The following is a 14238-nucleotide window of genomic DNA, read 5'->3' as shown; positions in this document are numbered from 1 at the left end:
GGACTCGATGATCTTGAGGTCTCTTCCAACCTAGAAATTCTGTGATTCTGTGATTCTGTGATTCTGTGATATGACCAGAGTGAGGTGTGTCTGCTGCCTATTTCATAGTTTTCAGACATGCTGGTTAAAAGCCATGAAACTTCTGGACTTCTGTAAAGCCTTTGACACGGTCCCACATAATATCCTGGTCTCCAAATTGGAAAGAAAAGGGTTTGATGGGTGGAGCATATCCCATGGATAAGGAGTTGACTTAAAGGTCACACCCAGAGAATGGTGCTAAATGGCTTTATGTCCAGGTGGAGGCTGGTGATGAGTGGTATCCCTCAGGAGTCTGTCCTGGGACCAGTACAGTTTAATATCTTTCTCAGTGAGATAGACAGTAGAATTGAGAGCACCATAAGCAACTTTGCAGATGACACCAAGCTGAATGGAAGGGATGCCATCAAGGGACCTGGAAAAGCTTGAGAATTGGGCCCACATGAACCTAGTGAGGTTCAAGTCAAAGTGAAAGGTGCAGAACCAGGGCTGGGTCAATCCTGGACATGAGTACTGACTGGGAGAAGAATTTACTGATAGCAGCATTGCGGAGAAGGACTTGTGGATGAAAAGCTCACATAAGCCATCAGTGTATGCCTGCAGCCCGGAAGGCCAACTACATCCTGAGCTGCATCAACAGAGGAGTGGCTAGAAGGTCGAGGGAGGTGATTGTCCCCCTCTACTTGTAAGGGGGAGCTTGTGAGTCCCCACTTGGAGTACTGGGTCCAGGTCTGGAGCTTCCAGAACAAGAAGGATGTGGATCTGTTAGAATGGGTCCAGAGGAGGGCCATGAAAATGTCCAGAAGGCTGGAGAACCTCTCCTATGAAGAAAGAATGAGAGAACTGGAGCTGTTCACACTGAAGAAGAGAAGGCTCCAGAGTGTCCTCATTGTGACTTTTCAGTTCTTAAAGAGGGCTTATAGAAAAGAGCAAGGGCAACTTTTTATTCAGGCAGACAATGACAGGACAAGGGGGAATGGTTTTAAACTGAAAGAGGGAGACTTAGATTAGAGGTTAGGAGGAAATTCTTCACTGGAGGTGTTTAAGACCAAGTTAGATGAGTCCCTGAGCAATTTGATCTAGTGAGTGGCATCCCTACCTATGGCAGGGGAGTTGGAAATATATAATCACAGAATCACAGAATCACAGAATTTTCTAGGTTGGAAGAGACCTCAAGATCATTGAGTCCAACCTCTGACCTAACGCTAACAGTCCCCACTAAACCATTTCCCTAAGCTCCACGTCTAAACGTCTTTTGAAGACTTCCAGGGATGGTGACTCCACCACTTCCCTGGGCAGCCTGTTCTAGTGCCTCACAACCCTTTCAGTGAAGAAGTTCTTCCTAACATCTAACCTAAAACTCCCCTGGCTCAACTTAAGCCCATTCCCCCTCGTCCTGTCACCAGGCACGTGGGAGAATAGACCGACCCCCACCTCGCTACAGCCTCCCTTGAGGTACCTATAGAGAGCGATAAGGTCGCCCCTGAGCCTCCTCTTCTCCAGGCTGAACAAGCCCAGCTCCCTCAGCCGCTCCTCGTAGGACTTGTTCTCCAGGCCCCTCACCAGCTTCGCCGCCCTTCTCTGCACCCGCTCAAGCATCTCCATGTCCTTCTTGTAGCGAGGGGCCCAAAACTGAACACAGTACTCTGTGTTCAGTAATCTTTAAGGTCCCTTCCAATGCAAGCCATTCTGTGATCCTATGATCCTATGAAGATTCTATGAAAACCTAATGGGGATCTAATTGCTGTCTTAGCTACCTAATGAGTGGTTATAAATAAGATAGAGACAAACTCTTCCAGGAAGGTCCCAGAAGAAGGTAATGAACATTTTTCTGGGGGTAAATTACAAAAATCACAGTGAGGGGTTGTTCCTTGTTGAAGCTGAGAGATATTGTGCAAACTTTGTTCCTTGATATATTGAGAACTTAATCGGACAAGGTCATGAGCTTCAAGACACAACTGCAGCTTGGATCCAGCTCAGAAGTTGGTTATGCTTAGAGATAGGTTTGGAATAAATGGTCCCTTCCAGTTTAAATAATCAAACAACTAAAGTTAAACAATCAATCAAACAAAAAAAAAGTTTGTTATCAGAGATAACAGAACTGTTATCTCTGTTAGATTTATATAAGAAAAATTAAGACAGGTTAATATCTGCTTAAACATTTTGAGAAACAAAGTCATTGTGACCTAGTTTCAACAATCCAATCTCAGCAACATAAGGAAAATGAGCAAATCGTGATTTTACGTCTTCTAGTAAACTGACGGAGGAGAGGAAAAGCAATCTAAAAGTAGTTCAGAGTAGTAGAAAACAGAGACTTACACTCTTAGTGCTTTACTGACTATAGTCTTCATTCATTCTAACATTTTTAATCAAACTGTAAAAAATCTGACATGCTTATTTAGCTAAATAAAGTAAATACTTTCCTTTTAATTCAGGGAGATTATATTCACGGTTAGTGATGAAGCAAATTAATGAGCTCATAGGCTTCTTACTGCTAGACTTGATTACTACATGATTACTATGATTACTACATAGGTGTCTGAAGAGTTAAATACATATAAAATAGAAATAACTGATTTTTCTTCTTTACCTCTTCTTGTTGAATTGTTTTTTAACTACTGAATGTGACATAGATTTGGAAAAAAAATAATCTGATGAGATCAGAATATTTTCTCTCTTATCAAAAACAGGCCAAAAAACTTCAGAAATTTTATAATTTAATTATTATTTTTGTTATGTTCTCCCCAACCAAGCTTGATTTTGGTGTTTGATTTGATGTTCAGCCACATAAGTGATTGTAAGCAGCATGTTCATGTGTTTCTTATAGATTATTTCAGTGCACTCTATTTACCATTTAGCAAATATTTCCTACAGTCACAACTATTTCTGTAAGACAAGTAAAAATTCTAAAAAATATATATATTTTTATATTTTCTGTAAACTTATGTTTATAATTTTGTATATTTTCCTCCATATTTTATGTTTACTGTACCTGTCCAAGCTAACTGAGAAAGGGCACAAAATTCTTTGCACATACATGAACATATCATTCACAAAATTCCAAATAAAATTTTATCAGAAGATGAATAATCTGCTTTACTACACAGAACATCTATATGATCAAGTAGTTAAAATCTAATTTATTCTTTTTAATATCTACTGGTGAAGACAGAACTGATTGAATTTCTTCTTCTGTGCTGCTGAACTCTGTTAACAATCTTCTCATCTTGGCATAACAAATGTTCCTACCATTTAGATTAATGGTGTCTTTAAGGACCATCTTTGTTTTACCTCAGAACCAGTATATGTTCAAGTTTGTTTAAATGTTTAGAATTTGTTCTTATCATCAGTGTATAATACAGAAGATGTATGAAGTTTATTTCCTTGTGATTTCTGACTGTTTTCTGAATTCTGGATGGGTTATTCCACTAACAGTGGAAGCATAGGAAGCCAAATTTTTTATTCTCCAGACAGCAGCTACTTAAATTACTTTTTCTACAACACTGAGAAATCTTATGAAAATATTTATAATTCTTTATTTTTTCTTCTGATTTCTAAATTCATTAAAATATTAATATTGGTACTTTGTCATCTTACTGTACACAGTTACAAACAAACAAGAAAAACAAACAAAAAAAAGGGTTCAAAAATAATATTTACTGGGCTATTGTATTATCTTACAGTTATTCATATTTGAATAAGTATTTTCCAGTAGCAGGAAATATTTAAAGTGAACAATTTATCTAACTATTTATCTAACTATACTTTGAAATACCTTGAGAAGCTTTAGTCTTTCAAGAGCTTTGCAGGTCTTCTGTACACACACATACACCCATAATTGTATGTGTGAAAGTTTCTGTTCAAGTATCATACTTTTTACTCCTTAATGTGAAGAAATAACAATAGCAAGTAACACAGTATTATACTTTCAGAAAATTATAGTGTTATAACAAAATCCAAAGATATCTACCACAAACAGTAGGTAACTACCACAAACATATTTAGTTTTAGGGAAGTATTATCAATATGTCCACTTAAAAGAAATGTTCTCAGCATTTTAATAAAGTCCTAAGTAGTCATCTTTATGTCTAATATAACTAAATATTTTTTATAAATATTTTCTAATCAGATGGAATATCTAAAAAATGAGTAATACTTATCATACCTATCTTGTCTTTCAGCCATTCCTCTCAATTTTGTATCACCTGCAAACTCCAGGACTGACTGGCGTATAGCTGGATTTCATGCTGCTGGTTGGTTTTTGAGCCCAGCAGTTCAGTCAATTTTTAGACTGTCACTGAGCACTTACCCAGTCCGTACTTCATCAGTACTTACACTTCCTGAATAGTCAAAATCTAGCATTTCCTTTTGCCTCTTCTGTTCAGCTATCTTTGAAATAACATATTCCCCATTAACTGTTATGTTTTATATATAAGCTGAAAAATAAAACAGAATAACAAGTTGTACAGTGAATTAAAATTCTTAGAAACTGTATAATGTTCATTTACAAGATGCATCAAAGAGTATTTATCAAGTATTTAGTTTCCATTTGATTGCCTCACTGATGTGAGGCTACCTCACTGGCTACCTCATCTCATCATTAACTTCAATAATGCAAGGTTTCTAAACATACCTTAAATGGCCATACTTTCTTCATCAAGCTTATCTATCTTGAAAATCCCTGTGTAAACAAAAACTCTGTACATGATTTTATTCTAACACTACGTCTTAGAAACTATTTATTTTTGGCCTTAGGAATGATAAAAGTCTGAGAAAATGCTACCCATACTGAAGACTACCTAAAACAATAGTAGAAATTTGGTTTCTGAAAACAATATAATAAATTTCTGTTGCTGAAAGCAGAAGTGTTTTACTATATGAAAAATGATCTCTGTCCTCGGGTGGAATATCAGAAATAGAAAGCACAATGTTTTCACATATTATGTTCCTTTCTCTTTCATTATGATATCATAAAAACAATTTTGTTGAATTCACTGTACAAAATTTAGCTAGTTTTATAAATAATATTAAAATCAATGAGAGGAAAATGTAGCAATGAAGACATATGATAGTAGGTGAAATAATTAAATACTATTATGATATCATCTGAACATCTCCCTCATCAAAGAAGGTATACTGATCAGTAGTATCAGTGTCAGGTTGGGTAATTTTATGTGTTCTTCTAATTCTGTCCTCAGAAGACCAGAATGGCAAAATGAGAACAGCCTAAACATATTTGTTTTGTCCTCAAAAGTCTGGTCCTTAGAATGTGAGTCATGGTGTGTGTGTTACAGACATGTTTCATCATCTTGGGTGGGATCAGAAACTTTGATCATGGAGTTGACAAAGATGCAATACAGAATGATTTGTAAGATTATGCCAACCCAGCAGATAAGAAAGCTAAATTGTCTTGATGCAGAATGACTATGGGAAGGAAAAAATCATTATAGTCAATAACTAGTTTTGTATGAATGCAAAATCCTGGACTCTGCTATGAATTCCAACTATCATTACCTGATGAGAAACAAACAACCAAACAAAAAACTATCAAATTAACAAGAATTTAATTCTAAGACTTTCACCTGTACTTAAGTAGAATCTGGATCTATTTTTGAGGTTTGGGGAAAGATGATGTTAAGGAGAACACAAAAATTTGTGAATGAAAAGTATGACTGGGAAACAAGTTAATAAAATATACTTCTGTGACTCTATGAAAATAACCTTTTACATATTTTGAACAGAATCAGCTAGTTACAAGTGCAAATCAAGAGTATTTTTCATATGCATTACAACACAAGTGCAGAATGGCAGGTGTTGATATTATCAATGCAATTTATACCTGCAAAGAGGCCAGTTTGGTCTAGACCAGGCTTTGGACAGAGCTGGCATAGAATTGAGAATGTTATATTTTATCTTTTGAATTTTACTTTATGCAAAACTAATGGAAGTAGAAGTAAGAGAGAAAAGAATGTGGAAAAATTTACAAGAATTTTCACATCTGAGAATGAGCTTGTTCTTAAAATATTTCTAAACACTTGAAAAAGAACCTACTAATTAAAAGAATTGTCAAGAAATGGTTTATGATTTTCAATTACTTAACAAGCAGAATCAAAGTACAAATTGCCTGTTTCAGTCAATTACTGCTAAGATGGCATAAAAGCATTTGAATTGTAATCAGAATTTACACTATTCAACACGGATATTAAAAGAAGTAATGAGCAGTCATAAATACAGTGACCTATTTATCTCTTTATCTGTCTGCTTCCCAAACATAAGCATTAAATTCAAGCAAAATGAATCAAAAAAGCAGAACCAAATTGATTAGCTTTTCTGAATTAGCAGAACATATAAATTAAAGCCTAATTTAGGGTTACTTGAAATTCATTTTAGCTCTAAAAAGATTTTGAAATGAACAATGAATGTATGGAAATGAAAAAGTCACTCAAAATCAGAATAGAAATAAGATTTTGATTATCATAAAGTGACTTTTTTTTTTTTTTTTTTTGGTCCAGAAGAATATATGTGAATCTTATGATGATGTTATAGTACATAAAGACTGTTTAATAGGAGCTCAGTTTTAATCTACAAATCTTACATCATGAGAAGCCAGCTGAAAGAAGTTTCCTGTAGAACTTCTCTAGGTCTTTATGTTCTCTTTCACTTCAATATATCCAAAGTCTAAGGTGCATCACTATAGGCCCATTAACCAACCGCATCATGTGTCTGATCAATAGGTGCCGTGAGGAATTTATTTTGTTATTATATGTTTTTGTTGTCTTCTTATAAGAGCTACAAACAGACATTACCTAGATGGAAGTGATATTGGGCTAGCTTTCAACATCCATTTCACACATATGGTTTGCTTTAAAACTAAACTAGACATCCACAAAGACCAGCAGTAAAAACTGCTGGTGTTTTTATTTAGTGTTTTTATTAGTGTTTTTAATATTTTCCTCCCAGAACTAATTCTGCTTCCTTATGTTTTCATTACTCTCTATATCTTTTTTGTTTGTCCTTGGCTTTCCTTTTTCTGCTTTTCAATATCAACTTGTTTACCTTTAAAGTAATGCACACAAGATTTTAAACAATTTACCTATCCAGAGTGATAATATGAAGTGTACAACTGTTGGAGTGGAAGTTTAGTTATTCAAAGACCTGGACATCCCCTTCTTCCTGTACATTCTACCTTCATCATTACCACTTCCTTTTCACATCAATATTATCACTGCATGGATAATAATAAATATTAGCACTGCAGGATAATAATGAAAGTAGGACAAACTTAACAATTTTAGGATAGCTAGAAAAGCATAGAATTGTAAGAATTATCAATGCCTGTGAAGACAGAATTAATATCACTGACACTTCTCTTGATATAACACTTAGTCATAGGTATCAGTTTGAACCTTTTTCAAAACTCAGTTTTGTTTTTTGATATTTAAGAATTTGTTACTGAAGTGATGATTTTAATATGAACTTCGTTACAAATAATCAGAATCTTAAGATGGAAAAAGAAAAAAAAAAAAAAAAGAAAAAAAATCTATGCAGAAACAGGTGTCGTGTTAAATACAAGAGATAAACATGTTTGATTTAGAAAAATAATCTGCTTTACCTTATCTTCTAATAGTGTCAGTTCATTGCTTTCTATTATTATTTCATTTTTTTAGATTATTTTTGTCGTATTTGAGCTAGTTTCACTGCTGATATAAAGAGGATATCATGGTATTGACATTAAAGAAAATGATTGATAAAGTTGATAGGAACACAATTTTTACATAATGATAAATAACTGTAACCAACATCATGTTCACAAAGATGAGATGGAGAGCCAAGCAGAAATATCTCAAAGGATCCATTGAATTAAAAACTCAACTGTGAAATATCAATGTGTGTAAAATGGTGTACATGTATTTATTTATTTATTTATTTATTTATTTATTTATTTATTTATTTATTTATTTTTGTCTGCTTCTTGCATTTAACAGCATATGTACCATCAGTTTTACTTCATTGCTACATAATCAATTAGATAGGCATGGCTTTTTGTGTTGCTGGAAACACTCTTTTGAGTAGCAGTAAGAGAGCAGATATAAAGAATTGAATTTTAGAATGGTATCAAGAGACAGTCAGAAAAAATATTTTTCATTATTAACACAGAATTAACATATCCTACAGAATTGTGTTTCTGCTTCATCTGCCTTAATGCAAAGTTTCAAAGAATTTCAGAAAAGAGTGTTGTCCTGTGCAGACTGCAAAACATTCTGGCTATAAATGTTCCCAAACATGACGTAGTGGCTATTTTAGCTTCATGCTAAACAATGCATAAAAATTGCTATTTAAAAGTAATTTAAAAACAAATGAGAATAAAATAAAATAAATAAAATAAAATAAAATAAATAAAATAAAATAAATAAAATAAAATAAAATAAAATAAAATAAAATAAAATAAAATAAAATAAAATAAAATAAAATAAAATAAAATAAAAATTAACTTCTTCCAAAAAGGCCATGAAGGTAATTATCTTGTAGTGTATATAGAATTGCATGGAAAATATTGAAGGAATTCTACCTTCACAAGGTTAAAATTAGGAGTTTTGTTTCAAATTTTTGAGTTGGGTTGTCTACAGAACAGCTTAAAAAAAAAAAAAAAAAAAAAAAAAAAAAAGGTGAGAAAAGGTGAGAAATACATACCAGAGCTGTAGATTAATTTTCAATTGTTTTGTTTACTTGAAATTTCAAGAAACAGTACTCTATTCTTTTTTTCCTGTTATATATGCAAAAATCCTAATGCTATGAATTTGAGGTGCTGAAGAATTAAATTTTCTTAGTGTTTACATATCAGTACCTTTTCCCTTCTTCCTTCTTGTTCTTTCTCTCTCTTTCTCTTCCTTTCTTTCTCCCTTGCTGTCTTCCTGACCTCCTGCCTTCCCTTTCTTTTTCAGGAATTCATGTATCACAAAGACTTCTGTAGCAAACAAAATAGAAAAATTTACTAGATGAGCATTAATGGGATCTTTGTAAAGTGAGATCTGATCTTCAGTCTATAGGCTTTCTCATTACTGTTTTTTTCCTATTTTCTCCCCCGTTCCACTAAGCTGAGAAGAGTAAGTGAGCAGCTGGGTGGGAGTTTGGCTGTTAGAAAAAGCTAATTTACCACAACCACTTCAGTTGTTAACCAGAACAATAAGAACCATTTTTTATACAAATATAAAATGTGGTCAGTGCCACTAACATCATGCAATCTGCAAGAGAAAAATCAGTTTTAACAATGACACCAGAATTTCAGGGATCATGTTCTCAATTCCACGATCATAAGCAGCAAAGCACTAATTATGTAGCTGCTTAAAAGTATAAACATATCAAATTTCAGCATTTGCTAAAGCTTAAATGCTAATAGTTATTCATGTAATCAGTATCTCATTTTAACTCCTTTGTTCACAGGTTCGTGTTAATTCCTGCAAACTAGGAGAAATGTGTTTTGCTTAAACTGCCTGTAATCTGTCTTGATTATATAAAGACAATAATTTAAAAGTGTAAGCATAATCTTTAATGGAAAGTATAGGGGGTTTGAACTAAACTGACCTACTATCTGGGCTACATATAAACAGGAAAAAATAATAATAATAATAATAAAAATAATCTTAGAACCTGAAGGCCTGCATTCAAGTCATAAAAAAATACATTTGCTCTTTTTGATAAACTAATTGATTCTTTCTCTGTGACCGTTTTTTAATCATACTCTGTGGAGACCTCTGCTGTGTTTGTCTGTGTGAAAGCTGATACGTATGTCAATTCCTTTTCATTTTCTTTTCAGAGTTAATTAGGAAGTATTAAGTATGGGAGAGGGCAGGAGGTAAGGAATTTTATGAGACGTATGCCAAACTGTTCTACAGATATTCTAATTAAATTTAACTTTCATAAGCATATAAAAGGAAGCCATCAGGGAGAGGTTATGAAAGAAACTATGCTAAACAATTTAACTGTTACTTGGAAAGAAGAAATAAAGTGCATATTGCAATGGTTTTGACTTAAATAAATATATAAATAGGACTCAGTAACCTCATTTTATTTTCTAAAGAGAAGTTGAACAAATGTTTCTGAAGAATACTAGAGAATTGTTATTATATTTTTAACAGAGAAAATATAGGATACTGAGAAACTCATACTGGCTGGGAATGGCTGCAATTTCCTGATTCCAAATTGGCTTGGACAAGGTGGCTTGAAATTACTGCCTACATGACATTGCAAAAAAGGAAGCAGAAAAAGAACTAATCCCCAAATCTCTGCAGTTTCTAACTCAATTAGACTTGGCCATTATCAGGATTTGGTCCATTATACCTGTTCTATTTTGAAGAAGTACCAAACCAGTCACCCGCCAATTCAGTCCCCATTTATTGTAGCATTATGAATGGCAGGGGCTTGATGAAGAAAGACAGAAGTATTAGGCTTTTGCCAAATTTAACCAAGCGGATGCAATTTTATTATACGTTTATTAACAAACAAGATAATTCTAGAGACCACCTGTCTTGGCAGCAGGGAGAGGGAAGAGAACAGCTGTCTTGAGCTATCACCAGCTGTCTCCTCATTTTAGTACTCAAATAAAAATGACTGTGCAGAGCCCTAGTGGGTTTGCACAGCAACCCACTTAGCATAGTATATTCCCAGGTCAACTCTTGTCTCACCTTAAGACTTGCCCATAGGAATCACTTAATGTGTCATGATGGTCAACAGAATTGAAGCCTCCTTGATTCATCTCCTTGATTTCATCTGCTTGTTCATCTTTGTAATGCCATCTGTGATTTTAGAAACATGTAACTAGCTTATTTTCTTCCCCAGGAAGTGTTTTGTTTTCTGTTTATTTATTATTATTATTATTATTATTATTATTATTATTATTATTATTATTATTATTATTATTATTATTATTATTTTATCTATCCTTCTCTAGCAGCCTTTTTATATCTTTCTTTTTATATCTTTGATCATTTTCTTTGTTTTTTTTTTTTTTTTTTTCTTCTTCTTTTTTTCTTTCTTTCTTTTTGGTTCTGTTACATGAATTTTAAGATGGGAAGTCATGAGCTACACATAGGGCTAAAGAATGTTTCTGTTTGTTTGTTTGTTTGTTTTCTTCTTCCCAAAGTGCCATAATGGCATTTTCTGTTTTGTTATTCATGTTTTTCTTAATAATTCCTTATGTTCAGTATTCCTTTTTGAGAAGTGATGGTCACTTAGGTGATATTTTGAGAAAAAAATTCTGCAATGATTCCAAGATGTTTGAACTCATATCTAGTCTTTGAATAACTAGGATTACTTTCCTTATGTGAAAAACAGACATTGCATTTCATTTGACACCTTACTGCCCCTGCTCTTTCCTCTGCATTCCTCAAAAAAACTCATAGTTCAACCAAAACCATAAACAACCGATTTTTGTCTACACATGGCCTAAGCTATTGTATTCATCTTAAATTCTTTACAGGCTTTTACTCTTCAGTTATAAGACAAACTGAAAGGAAACCTCCTATAGCTTTACAGCTGTAACTCTGGGGTTCTGTCTAATCAATTTTCTCTCACTAATCAACATGCCTCCTGTGCATTCAAGACAGAGCAGTCTCTTGGTTCATACACTGAAGCCTTACCCTTTCCATCTTCAAAAAGTTGTAAGATTTGCACCACCTGCCCATTGGCAGCCTAAATTCACAAATAAGAAATTATTAGTTTTGACTTACTGACTTGAGAGTTAAGAAGATTCTGCTAAAACTACTCTCTCTCAGGCAGCCATTCTTTAAAGGTATTTATATACTGAGAAATTTTCTAAGACAGAACTAGGAAAACACAACTGTACTCACCTTTGGTAGAAGAGAAATAACATTGCATGGGAAACACAGTTTCACTTATATTTGTCTAAGGTTTGACCATTGGTATAACCAAATGCCGGGCAGGGGAACATTATTTTCTTTCAGCAGCATCTGCCTCCTTGGGAGATTCCTCAGACAGTAATCTTGGCAGCTTCAGAATAGCATCTAGTTCTGTCATGTAGCTACCCTTGTCCTTGCAACAATGTTTTATAGTGATTCAATTTGTTTCTGAATAATGTCTGCAATTTTTACACAATTAAGCTCTAACACAAATCACTTACGAAATCTCTAAGCCAATATTTTTATGGCAATATGCAGTACTTCTTAATTATTGACATTCACCCTACTAAGATTTTATTATAATAAATAAAAATTACAACAAAAACTATTCCTTTACCAGCCTGGAAATAATCCATCCTTTACATTCATAGAGTTCTTTGTGAATATTCTTATTTTCTGCTATTTGCACAGACATTTTTCAGATAGCTGTACTCAAGTTTGAGCCATGACAATATCATTACCTATCATTTAATCCATGCAATTAAAATATCATACAATATGTTTGATGTTATGTCTAAGGAGATGAGTGTATAACTGGTTATATAGTAGTTCGCTTTTATTTACAGCACTGACCTATTCTTGAACATTAACCATTGAAAAGATGCTTGCAAAATTTTTGTACCCCAGACTAAAAACTGAATCTTTATTGGTAATAAATCTGCAGAATTTTATGTTGTATTCATTGAGAATCTTTCATTTAAATAATACAAATAATTATAGGTTATTTCCTTGTTTTCACATATCGCAATATATTTTCTAAGTAAAAGTACATGTAGATGTGTGAAAAGATGTGTGAAAATCTTACACAAAGACAACCAGGATTAAAATTTTAAAAGAGTGCAGGCCTTAAATACCTTTAAAATCTTACTTTCTAGTGCTCTGGACAGGGAGGTTTGAAACTTTTTGCTCTCAAGTTAGTTCCTGATAAGAAGACTATTTTCCACTGAATACTGCTAGACCTTTAAAAAGTATTTTTCTGTGTGAATGTATGTAGGAAACCTCTGACAGCTTCAAATGATCCCACATCTCATCAAAATTCCTGCTGATACTATGGAGAATTGGGTACTTGAATGCTTGAGAAAATGCTATTAGACAAAAAATTTGCATAGCTAAACACACATCTAAACACTTGTAAAATAATTGTTCAGATTTTAGAATTTTTAATGAAAATATTTGAAGTAATACATGAAAAAAAAAAATTATATATATATATAAAATCCAGACATGTCTCTACAATAACAAAATCACTGACACCAGCAAATCCTCTACATTCCTTTACTTTTAAACATTTTAAATAGTAGCATTGAAAACAGGCCTTGAAAACATTTTAAATAGTACCATTTCCCTACCTATCTTTCCTCAGGTGCTGTTCAGATATGGCAACAATATCTGAGGCAACTTAGCTGAATCCTAGAGTCCTAAACAAATACATGAGAAATTGACACATGCTTGCTGTTTGCTATTTGGCTGACTTGTAGATATTTTGGATTAGTCTGCAAACATTGTCAAAACACAGAAAACATAGTTTCAAAATGTTCTGAAGAAAAAAAAAAAAAAAAAAAAAAAAAAAAAAAAAAAGCAGAGTGTCTGCTTAGTTGGTTAGTAAAAAAACAATAAACTTATTTCTTTCCATGGTGACTGATGTCTGCAAATAACCACATGCTTGACTCACTTTATCAACTTCTGTCTGGGTACAGAATTTCTCTGTCACAAACCAGAACAGTTTTCTGTACTTAGAGTTTTGGTTATTACTATATTTGAGGTTATACTTATGCTGTGTAGAGCAATAGGCTAATAGCTTGTAACACTGATTGAAAACATTGCTTGCTGGTGTTCTCTCTTGCAATTTGCAATTGTATCAGTATGTAATACCCTTAAAGTTCTCTATACTGTTGAAAATATTTAATATTTCTGTGATTAATCAAATCGATCAAATAAAGGTACAGTTAAAATAAATAAATAACCGGGGGGGGCAGGGAAGAGGCTACCTATCAAGATGAGGGTGTGCTCTTCCTCACAGTATTTGCATTAGCGGATTAGCGGTAGCTTGAGTTTAGCAAGAGCTTTTTGTAAGAGATCACCTTTCTACCAGGTGATCTCTAAAGGCTCCTTCCAACCTCCACTATTCTGTGATTCTGTGGCCTGAGAAGAGTCTGTGTGTTTCACACACTGAATTAGAAACAGATCTGCTTCAAAACGCGATGTCATCTTACCAATTTGTTTGCAGGTTCTTTCATATCATGTTTTGTTGTGGTTTAACCCAGTCAGCAGCTAAACACCACACAGC

The sequence above is a fragment of the Aythya fuligula genome, chromosome 1 (assembly GCF_009819795.1).
Source record: "Aythya fuligula isolate bAytFul2 chromosome 1, bAytFul2.pri, whole genome shotgun sequence".
Lineage (NCBI taxonomy): Eukaryota > Metazoa > Chordata > Aves > Anseriformes > Anatidae > Aythya > Aythya fuligula.
The sequence above is the reverse complement of the archived record's forward strand: the minus strand, read 5'-3'. Positions refer to the sequence as shown.